At 51.9% G+C, this 11,736-nt stretch overlaps 1 long non-coding RNA gene across 2 annotated transcripts; it reads right to left on the bottom strand.

Annotated features, from left to right (window-relative positions):
• Positions 1–1,825: 1,825 nt before the first annotated feature.
• On the bottom strand, positions 1,826–10,847 carry LOC133236773 (uncharacterized). 2 transcript variants are annotated; one of them, XR_009733034.1, is made up of 4 exons: positions 9,426–10,847; positions 8,124–8,356; positions 3,177–7,446; positions 1,826–2,573 (listed from the first exon to the last, which is right to left on the bottom strand). It is a non-coding gene; the product is annotated as an uncharacterized LOC133236773 (long non-coding RNA). The 2 variants fall into 2 exon arrangements; XR_009733033.1 differs by having other exon boundaries at positions 8,124–10,847.
• Between the last annotated feature and the right edge of the window lie 889 nt (positions 10,848–11,736).

Raw genomic sequence — 11,736 nt, 5'->3', positions numbered from 1 at the left:
CCAATATTCTTGCCTGGAGAATCTCATGGACAGAGGAGATGTAGCCCCTGGGGGGCTACAGTCCATGGGGTCGCAAAGAGTCAGACAGACTGAGCAACGAACACATCCACTCCACCACACACACATGGTATATGGAGTATGCATAGACAGGTGTGATTTCATCAGTTCAGTCTCTCGGTCATGTCTGACTCTCTGCATCCCCACGGACTGCAGCACGCCAGGCTTCCCTGTCCATCACCAACTTCCACAGCTAACTCAAACTCACATCCATCAAGTTGGTGATGCCATCCAACCATCTCATCCTCTGTGATTTCATAGTCATGAGAATAAATAATATGCAAAAATATAATGTATATTTGTGCAAAAAATGTATTCCTATTATTTAAGTTTTGAATTGTAATATGTAAAAAAAAAAAAAAAAAGACTAAGGAACATTTGAGTTACCTCTGAGCTTGGCGAAGACTTCTTTTGGTTCCTCTGGAATTGAATCTATAAGCTAAAGTACTGCACTTCTCGATTTCACCTTGAGATGAGACTCAATGCCTTCCTTTTTACAGAGTTGATTGGGACAAGTGTGTTTAGTCTGGGCAAACTGGAAATACCGCAAAGCAAGGCTGGATCTGGATGTTAGCCTTGAGACCGTGCGCGCTGAGCAGAAAGGGAGGCCGGGTCTGGACGCAGATCCTCCTGGCATGAGGGACCAGCGGCCCAGGGGCGAGTCCTTGGCCTGGATCTGGAGGAGGGTGCCCAGCCCGGATCTGGACGAGGGTCCCTGGCCCCGGATCTGGGCGAGGGTACCCGGCCCTGGATCTGGACGAGGGTCCCCAGCCCAGTTCTGGATGAGGGTGTCCAGCTCCAGATCTGGGCGAGGGTCCCCAGCCTGGTTCTGGATGAGGGTCCCCGGCCCCATATCTGGGCGAGGGTCCCCAGCCCCGGATCTGGACGAGGGTCCCCAGCCTGGTTCTGGATGAGGGTCCCCGGCCCCGGTTCTGGATGAGGGTGTCCAGCCCCGGATCTGGGCGAGGGTCCCCAGCCTGGTTCTGGATGAGGGTCCCTGGCCCCATATCTGGGCAAGGGTCCCCGGCCCCGGATCTGGACAAGGGTCCCCAGCCCGGTTCTGGACGAGGGTCCCAGCCCCGGTTCTGGACGAGGGTCCCCAGCCCCGGATCTGGGCGAGGGTCCCCGGCCTGGTTCTGGATGAGGGTCCCCGGCCCCATATCTGGGCGAGGGTCCCCGGCCCCGGATCTGGGAGATGGTCCCCGGCCCCGGTTCTGAACGAGGGTTCCCGGCCCCGGTTCTGGGCGAGGGTCCCCAGCAGGATCTGGGTGAGGGTCCCCGGGCCGGATCTGGACGAGGGTCTCCGGCCTGGTTCTGGATGAGGGTGCCGGCCTGGTTCTGGACGAGGGTCCCGGCCCTGGTTCTGGGCGAGGCAGCAGTCCGAGCACCAGCCCTGCTGCCCACGGTCCCCAACGAGGCCCCCAGCGAGGCCCCCACACCCCGCACCCCACGTCCTTCCTGCGAAGCGGCACAGACTGCCTCGGCTGAGAAAGGGCGTTGTGCCCGCCCGGCAGGGTCTCGGTAAGGGCAGCACCACCCGGAGCCGCCGTGCTCCCAGCCCCACGCTCCGAGGCTCCGACCTTCCACTCAACAAGCTCTCTCGGACCCCCAGGATGCCCCCACGAGGCTGTCTCTCACACTCTGCACTTTACACCTGAGGAGACTGAGCGTTTTAAAAGATGGACTTTCTTGAGGGCGCATTTCTAAACAGCGGAGCTGGGCCTCAAACCCCAGTTCGTGAATTGCCAAAGCCTTTTTTATTTTTATTTTTTCAGTTTTAAAATGTGAACATTTATTATTACAAAATCAACTGGTTTGATTAAAAAAACATTTTATAATAACTTAATACAAATATAAGTTAATTGTAAACTGTGATTCTTTTGAGTGCAAACAAGTGGTTACTCAAAGAAGAAATAACACCTCCTTAAACTGTAATAAAATCTATTCCTGAAGTTAGTGGCTATGCTGCTGCTGCTAAGTCGCTTCAGTCGTGTCCGACTCTGTGCGACCCCATAGACGGCAGCCCACCAGGCTCCCTCGTCCCTGGGATTCTCCAGGCAATAACACTGGAGTGGGTTGCATTTCCTTTTCCAACACATGAAAATGAAAAGTGAAAGTGAAGTCGCTCAGTCATGTCCGACTCTTCGCGACCCCATGGACTGCAGCCTAGCAGGCTCCTCCATCCATGGGATTTTCCAGGCAAGAGTACTGGAGTGGGGTGTCTTCTCCGGCCAAAGCCTTTTTTAAAGGACTGTTTTTCCTTGAGGTAAAACATGAAAAGTACTTAAGCCACGGTCCAGCTCAGCGGGTCTCCACCCAGCAAACACACGAGTGCGTGCACGCGTCTACCCCACCCTCATCTGTCCCCTTCCCAGGGCCAGGCGTCCGTCCTCTCACGGGGCGCTTCGGACGTGAGAGCCTCGATTCCCAGAAGCGGTCACTTGTCCTCCACCAACTGCAGCAACCGTGGCTACGGCCACCGCAGGTTGTCCTGGATCCGGGAGCAGAGGGAAGAGCTGAAGAAAACCGCATTCCTCGTCACAGCAAGACAAACGCAAGGGAAAACGGCACACACGACCTTACTTACAAAGCAGAGACAGTCACAGACGTCAGAGACAAAGTTATGGCCACCAGGGTGTGAGGAGGGAGAGAGGGAGATTGGGAGGTTAGGGCTGACATATACACACCACTACACACAAAAGCCACAGCTACTAAGGACCTACTCTGCAGCACAGGGAACTCGACTCAATACTCTGTGATAATCTAAAAGGGAAAAAACTCTGTAAAAGTGAATGCATTACATGTATAACTGAGTCACTTTGCTGTACAGCAGAAACTAATACAACATTGTAAATCAACTATACGCCAGTGAAATTTTTTAAAAAACACACAAAAACAAACTATTTCTATCTCTTGAGGATGGTCCGGGTCAGGAAGCCAGCAGGGCAGCCCAGGACACTGGCCCCGGCTCTCCTGGGGGCCAAGGCCCATCCCAGCCACAGGTGAGGCCTCGGGAGCCTGGGGCTGTCGGCTTTGCTCTCCCCATCCCCAGGTCTGGGCACCCTTCTTCCTCACAGCAGACCCCCACCCAGTCACCGCACTGGGCAATGTCCACTCACGGCTGGTTCATTTCCAGGACGGAAGTAAGGCTGCGCCGGCCTCGTGGGAAGGACTCTGCTTTCGGTCCTGGTTTTTCGTTTTCTCTTCATCTAGGAGGTCGTTACGGCACACGCGGCTCTTGGGATGGCTCCACTGTCAGAAATGAGCTCCCTGCTCGGCTGGACCAGGACTCCACAGCTCTCCTGGCTGGACGGTGATTTTACTCCCACTTCAGGCAGGAAGATGCAGGCCTGCCTCGTCCTTGGTGACTGATCAGACCGGAGCAGAGCTGAGACCCCTCCACGCTTGCCCCGGGAAGCAGCTGACGGCTCTCAGACCAGCGTGTCTTCTGGACCAGACGGAACCATCCCCAGCCTGCCGAAGGGCCTGAGGACACAAAAAGCCGGTCTTAGAGATGCCACTGAACACTGGGCAGACTTCATGGTGGTCCAGTGGATAAGAACCCACCTGCCACTGTAGGGGACACAGGCTCCATCCGGGGTGAAGGAAGATCCCATGTACCACAGAGCAGTTCAGCCCATGCGCCACAACTACTGAGCCTGTGCTCTGGAGCCCGGGAGCTGAAACTCCGAGCCTGCGCCCCCTGGGGCCTGTGCTCCACAGCAGGAGTGAGACGTGAGAGGACCGCGCACTGCAATGAAGTGTAGCCCCGCTCACCGCCACCAGAGCGAAGCCTGCGTGCAGCAGCAGAGGCCCAGTGCAGCCGAAATAAATAAATACAAATAAGTTCTTCCTCTGACCCCATCATTTCAATAATTCAGATAATACCTTACAGGTCATCTAACGCCTCAGCTTTCTTCCCCATGTCACACCCATACCTACAAAACTTACTGCTTTCCCCATTTATTTGACCCTTGGGTCAGTTTGGTTCTGGATACACTCCGATTCCAGAATTGCATTAGGAGGGAATGAGCCCCGCGGCAGGGCTGTGGGAAGAGGGCAGTGACCATTTAACTCCGTAGGAAGAATCGCACCTCGTGTAGAGAATCCTTTTTTAACAAAACCCTTTGAGGTACTATTTTGCTGTAAAAATAACAGCTCTTGGGGCAAAGCCAAGACAGAAGGGAGTAAAACTATCAGAACAAAATTGTTCTGCTTAATAAATTTCCTCAAGGCAGCCTAAGACTGAATGGATAGGAGACACTCGACCAGAAAAACAAAAGTAAAACAGAAATGTAAATGGCGGAGTAAGAAACAGTAGTGAGCAGAAGGGGCTTGACAGCTGGGTTTTGCAGGGGGATGTGCTCATTTAGGGGAAGCTTGTGGCGCAGGAACACAGCATAGCCCCTCCATCACCCCCTCGTGCACTCCGACTCCTCAGACCTGGAGGGGGAGGGAGCCCCCAGTAGGAGGGGAGCTGCGAGTTCCGGAGGAACAGTGTAGGGACAGGATCCCAGAACAAGAAGCTGGAGCGGGCTGAGAAGAATCCGGAAACGTCCCCACCTCCCTGCAAATATGGGGAGGATGCTGGATTCCCCAGTGTTCATGAACTGGGGCTGTGAGGAGCTTTCTTCCATTTCAGAGTGTGCAGTGACCCTGCAGCAAGAGGACTGGGGCCCTCTGTGCAGCTGACCATCGGATGCGCCCCCTCCTCTAGGCCCAGGTCCCAATTCAGCAAAATTTGTGCTGAATTAATTTTGGTTACTATGGAGATGCTGATTTTAAACTGGGTAACAAGGGCCTGCATACAGTTCTGTCTGTCCCTTTTCAGCCTAGAGTCTGGCTGGTGAACAAGATCTTTTTCATTTGGTGCCATAAATAACACATTCAGAAAGATTCTATCAATTCAGTCCTACGGAAATATTGGTGTCAAAATTAGCAACACAGCGCCCTTTGTATGACACGAGGCCCGAACCCACTAATACCGCCCAGTGGATTTTATTAATCACACCTGACACAGGAGCCCTGTTTGCTAAGAGGTCGATACAAAGAGGTTGATACATTAGTCTGCTACTCATCTTTCTTTTCCATAAAGTTACTTTTTAAAGAAATCGAAAAAATCACCTATAATTTTGTTGCATTATAAAAAATACTACAGTCAGGAAACTTGGAAAGCCAAGAGGAGACATACAAGCTTCTCCCATGCTGACAAAAACAACCTGAGCGTTATAATATATTTCTAGGAACATGTTCATTTATTTCTCTGCAGTTTTTCATTGTTAAAATTATGAAGCCTTTCCAACGTTTCCAAAACAATATAACACCTATACCCTCCCCACTAAAATTAAAAATCTGCTAGCATTTGACTATGTAATTGCATACATAAAATTACCGTATCCCTCTCTTTTAAAAGGGCTTCCTTGGAAAGAATCTGTCCGCAATGCAGGAGACGCAAGAGGCTGGGGTTCAATCCCTGGAGAAGGGAATGGCTACCCACCCACTCCAATATTCTTGCCTGGAGAATTCCGTGGACAGAGGAACCTGGTGGGCTACAGTCCATGGGGTTGAAAACAGTTGGACACAACTGAGTAACTAACACTTTCACTTTTTTCTTTCTCTTTTGAATAGATAGAGGATGACAGATAAAGCCTAAGCTCCGGCCCTGAGAGCCCGTCCACCCACACATGTCCACATGTTCGTGGCTGCGTGATTCTGCACTTTTTACTGCATATTACATATACCGATACACACCTACTGTCTTTCTGTATCTTTGAAATATACATATATCTTTTTGCTCTTTATTTTTTCTTCCATTGTGATGTTATTGCAACTCAAGCTGTCTCCCTTCACCTGGGCATCAATGCAGGGCCTCCACAGTGGTCTGTCCCCCACCTCAGCCCAGCACACCATCCTGCTGCAACTGTAAAGCCCGTCATGGCTCAAGACCATTCCCAACTTCACCCTTCTCTGATCGCTGCCCCAGCAGAGTTCATCCTGGGCTGCTCAGGTGAAGGGACAGCACACCACTCACTCCTCTCGCAGGACCATCCATCAGTTCCAGTGTGACCCGTGTCCCCAGTCGCTCAGTCCTGCCTGACTCTGCCACCCCGTGGACTGTAGCGCATCAGGCTCCTCTGTCCATTGGGATTCTCCAGGCAAGAATACTGGAGTGGGTTGTCATTCTCTCCTCTAGGGCTTCTTCCCAACCCAGGGATCAAACCCACGTCTCCTGTGCCTCCTGCATTGGCTTAGTCTCATGTGAGCAGTGTTTCCAGAAGGCAAAAAAGCAGCATAGAATCTGACCTCATTCTGATCATCAGTCAGGGATGGAGAGAGAGGAAGCTGGGAGCAACATCTCAGAGTGGAGCAGGGACTGGGGGCCATGGGATCTTAACTCATCTTCCACCTCCAGCTCAGACACTCAGGCCAAGGTCTTGGAAGTCTCCCATCTATGTCCTAAGTCACTTTCTTCTACTTGCTATTCCTTAAGTGTTCTTTCAGAGTAGACCACAAGTTCAAGGACTCTTGAGCAATTCCACACTCAACAGCGTAGGCGCGTCTCAGAGGCACACTGTGGTATGAATCCACTTAAGAAAAGTTCAAAATAAGCAAAGTCGACTCCCAGCAGTGGAGGCCAGCAGAGGGTCCCCTGTGGGCAGACGGGGATGGAAGCAGCTCCTATGGGGCTTCCAGGGCACTGCTGATGCTGTTTCCGTACCTGGGCGCCTTGCTACATTAATGCGTTCATTTCGTGGCCTGTCTCGGAGCTGAATCCTCAGAGCATGTGCGCTTCTCTGTCAAAATTTTGCTCAACTAAAAGGTTTACTCTTTGAAAAAGTAAATCAAAAGTATTCTGTATATATCAGCAGATGAATGGATAAGGGAGTTCTGGTACACATACACAAGGGAATATTACTCAGCTATAAAAAGGAACAAATTTAAGTCAGTTCTAATGATGTGGATGAACCTAGAGTCTATTATATACAGACCGAAGTCAGAAAGAGAAAGTCAGAGAAGTGAGAAAGAGAAAGACGATTATCACATATTAACGCATGTATACGGTGTCTGGAAAGATAGAAACAACGATCCTTTGTGCGGGGCTGCAAAGGCGACACAGACATAAAGAACAGGCTTTTGGACACAGTGGGAGGAGAGGGCGGGATGGTTTGAGAGAGTAGCGTTGCAACATATACACTACCATAAAACCACCAGACAGCCAGTGGGGGTCCGATGTACGATGCAAGGAACCCAAAGCCGGTCCTCGGTGACAGGCTGGAGGGGTGGGGAGGGAAGGGCGGTGGGAGGGGGGTTCAGGAAGGAGGGGACACAGCCTATGCCCGATTCATCTTGATGTATGCAGAACCATCACGATATTGTAAAACAATTATCCTACAATAAAAATAAATGAAAATGTTATAAGTATTCAGTACATATATGTATAACTGCAGAACTGAATCATCTGCTGTACACCTGACGCCAACCATATTGTTATAATCAGCTACGTCCCAACATAAAACAGATTATGTTAAGTATTCTGAAAACAACTGAGGTTTTTGGCTATTCCTCCCACAGGGGAACAAACTCATAAAGGGAGGAAGGCAGTGAGGAAAACAGAAAGGAAAACAGTGAGGTGGCTGAAATAACGGGACCAGTTGGAGGCGCTGGGAACCAGGTCTCTGGAGAGAACGACGATTTGGATTCCCAGCTGGGCTTCTTTTTAAAGCAGCATTCATGCCCCTGTAAACCACAGCTGGGATGGCAGCGTCCTTAGCACACTTCTAAGATGCTATTTTAGCAAGCACTCAAAAGGAAGTCTGAAGCCAGGCCATTTCCAGAGACAACTGTAGCTTTTCCCCTTGCCTCCGGGCTTCCCTCGGCGAGGGCTGGTGAAGGTGCAGCTGCCGTGGGCACCTGAGGTGCCCCCACCCTGCCCTGTGCTGCGAATCTCTCTGGCTGGCAGGTTCAGCAGTCAGCAGGGTCCTGCCCAAGACCCGTGGCTCAGGAAAGCCTTTGAGGGTGCCAACCACCCTATGGAAGAGGGTGATACAGCTGTGCTGTGACCTCACCTGGGACCCTGTGCTCCCTCCAGGCGCAAGGGAGACGTTCCGGGCTGTCAGGGGAGCGGGCTGAAGCTTTGTAAGCTGACAGCATGGCTGTAAGAATCGATCCGACTCGCCTAGGTCCCCGCCTCTCTGGGCTGGTTTGTGATGTACAGGTGTGTGGCAAACACAGCGCCCATCTGTCCTCACGGAAATCTACATGCACTTCTGTGAACTCGTCCTCCCACTCACAAAGCAGCCTGTGTGCAGACGGGAAGCGACCCTGAGATGTGGAGATTTACGGTGGGCCCAGCCCAGGGGAAGGCAGGGGGACCCAGGGACCCTGCGAGGCTGAAAGCAGAGCTGTGTCTGCAGTGCTCAGGTTCTTGTATGTATCTTTGTTTTCTGGTGTTTCCTGCACCAGCCCTGTCGCCTGAGGCTTGGGGAGAAAGCTGAGACTCTGTTTCCTGTTTTCAGGGAAACAAAAAAAAACCCATCAAGCAAAAGATTCTAGGTTCAATTCCAACTGCAGGATGGGACTCTATGTGCAGCCTCGGGCCTGGGCCTGAGCCTCCTGGGCTACTTATCAACTGAATAGTCTTGTAAATAATAGCCTGGCAGCCCGTCTCTGACACCTGCCACGTCCTGCCGGCTTTGAAAACTGCTTCCAGACACATCAGACTTTGTCTTTTCAGTGTCGTTACAAACCGAGGGTGAGCTGTGTGAGATTGCTGATTCCCAGCACACGTCACACGGAACAGCCACAGGGAGGGGACGCCTTGCTTCACACGTGGCCAGAAGGGGTCCCCTCTGGCCCTCCTCAGCCTGTCACGCGTTCCTGGCTCAAACCACGGTAAAGCAAGCCTCTGTGCCTGCAAGGCTGTCTCTGGTTTGGAGCCTGTGGCCTCTCCGGGCAGCGATGCCTCAGATGGACCAGCAGAAGAGAGCCTGTGACGTCGGGCAGGTGCACTTGCCCAGCGTTCTCATCTGTGCCCAGGAACAGCCCCACTGGTTTTTCTGAGGACTGCCCTGCAGGGAAACAGTGCTTCTTGCTTCTTAATAGCTAAGCAGCTGGAGAAAAACCAGCGATTTCTGCCTTTGCAGCAGTGTGCTTCTCTGGGAAACACAGAGAAACAGAGACATTCTTGCCAACTGTCCCGGAAACCCAATCCTCTGCTGTGCCCTGGTGTCATGCAGATACAGACCCGACTTCCCAAAGTCCAGCTGCCTGGCTCAGATCGCATCTTCCCACCACCACGGGCGACTGGAAGCTTAAAAGTCAACATCTCGATCATTTTTGCAGCAGTGACAGCTGTTTGGAATACCCACGTTTAGCCCACACGAGTTTTACATGTTTCCACAGGACAGCAGGCTCCTCCCTCCTTCCCAGTGTGTTGATGACACATGAGCAGGAAACGCAGAGTCGGAGGCCCTGGCTCCCAGCCTGCCCTCGCCACAGACTCGCTGCAGAGTCTCCTGAGCCATTGCTTCCACGTCTGCAAATTAGGGGTGCAAAGAATGCCTCCTTCAGAGAAGTCCAGGAATTTTAAATGAAAAATTTTAAATGAAATTTTATATGAAAAAAAAAAAATATATGGGAAAGTTCCGGAGAAACTCTGAGACCAAAATATTCTATTATCGAGCTAGGAAACAGGGCCAGTGTAACTTGTCCTCACGATGAAGCGAATAAAACGACTGCGGTGCACTTTACACCCCGAGAATACAGTCTCCGTGAATAATAACTGCTAGCAGGAACGGATGCAGTAGGGATTCAGAACTGCTGATGGACGGGACAGAGAACTGGGGAAAGGAAGAGGTGAATTTTTGTTAACTTATTAAAAAAGGAAAACATGAAGATATATGAGCTTTAAGACACACGTAAGAGCGTGACAAAAAGAATAAGCACAGCTAGGGTCAGGAGAAGGAGTGAGCAGTGAAGGGCAGAAGGACGTCGCTTCCTGCGTCCTGTCCGGCCTGGAGACCGGGGCCGGTCGCCTGGGCCCACTTTTCCTCTCCGGCTGGACTGCAGGTGCTGGAGGGCAGGAGCTGTCAGGGCGGGGCCCGGGGCCCACGTCCACGGCCGGCGGAGCGGTGACTGCTCTGCAGACGAGCACAGACGCTTCGGTCCAAGGTCACCCTGCAGGGCAAAGAGGGAAAGCCGGGCAGCCGCCGAGCACGTCCGCAAGGTCCGGTCCACCGAGCTGGGCCGCGGCCGCTAGAGAGAAGGCGCCTCCGGCTCGGCCGACCAGCGGGAAGGCCCGCGCCCCCGCCGCAGCTCTCTCCCCTCCCTCCTCCGCACGCCCCTGGGTCTGCCCCGCCCCTGGGTCCAGCAGGGGGTCTCCCTCGCACAGGAGCCGCGGGAGGAGGAGCACGGCGTGTTTGCCCGCTGCCCTGATGCCTCCTCTGGGTCTCATCACCGCAAACCTCCTCCCGCTCCGGACGCAGGCAGGGAGGAGAGAGCCAGGCCTGCCTTTGCCCCTTAAACATCCCCAGCAACTGCAGCGTCAGACTGCCCTGCTGGCGAGTCACCTGGGGAGGAAGGCGCCCCCTCTCCTGTCCACAGAATCCTGAAACACAGACGCTGCCAAATTCCCCTCTCCCCAGGGCCCAATGCCAGGGAAAAACAGGCTCTATTTTCACTGAGAGGTCTTTAAAAATAGGGAAGGAGAGGGAGGAGGGTGGATTAAGTGACCTCTGGAACTCCAGGCCAGGCGCAGGAAATCCTGACAAACTCAGAAACATAGGTTTAAGGGACCAGCGGGCTTCACACAATGAGGCCCTGTTGAGCATTTAGCTGCTGCAGGCTGGTGAGCTGAATTAATCACTGTTCTTCGCAATCAACTAAGGAAAATGGACTTTCCTTCAAAAAGAAAGAAAGAAACAGCTGTGAGTAATGACTATAAATCGGTTCATTTTATGTGGAAAGATGCCCTGTGACAGTCAGTAAAATGAAGGCTTACTTCGATGTGACTGGAAACAGAATGTTGGAAGTGACAATCTATGAGTGAAAAAAGACGGGGTAACAAACAGCAGGGTCTCAGTCACACTAAAGCAGCATAAAGACGTGCAAGGGGTGAATTTTGGAGCTGACGAGTAAAAACGATAATCCTAACAATGATGCCTAATATTTATTGAATGCTTGTTATATCCTTGGCATTTATTTGCCTTATCTCACCCACCGTTAAAATTAATATATCCAAGCAGGTCTGTTTGCTATTGAGACTTGCCAAGACTTCCTCAAAATCACAGGCCCACATCATGGTCTAAACGCACCATAAAAACACAGATTATCAAGGTGGATCAAACTGTATGTTGTCCAGAAGAAACCCACTTTAAAGTCACATACAGATTAAAAGCAAATAGATGGGACTTCCCTGGTGCTCCAGGGGTGAAGAATCTGCCTGCCAGTGCAGAGGACACGGGCTCGATCCCTGGTCCACTAGGCCTGTGCTCCACAAATACCAGTGAAGCCCAAAGCTCTAGAGCCCACGCTCTGCAACAAGAGAAGCCACTGCAGTGAGAAGCCGGCTCCACAAGGAAGAGTTGTCCTCGATTCCCGCGACCAGAGATGGCCCGTGCACAGCAACGAAGACCCAGCACAGCCAAAAATAAATACATTTTTTAAAAAAGAATAAATATA

The sequence above is a fragment of the Bos javanicus genome, chromosome 23, assembly GCF_032452875.1.
Source record: "Bos javanicus breed banteng chromosome 23, ARS-OSU_banteng_1.0, whole genome shotgun sequence".
NCBI lineage: Eukaryota > Metazoa > Chordata > Mammalia > Artiodactyla > Bovidae > Bos > Bos javanicus.
The sequence above is the reverse complement of the archived record's forward strand: the minus strand, read 5'-3'. Positions and strand labels throughout refer to the sequence as shown.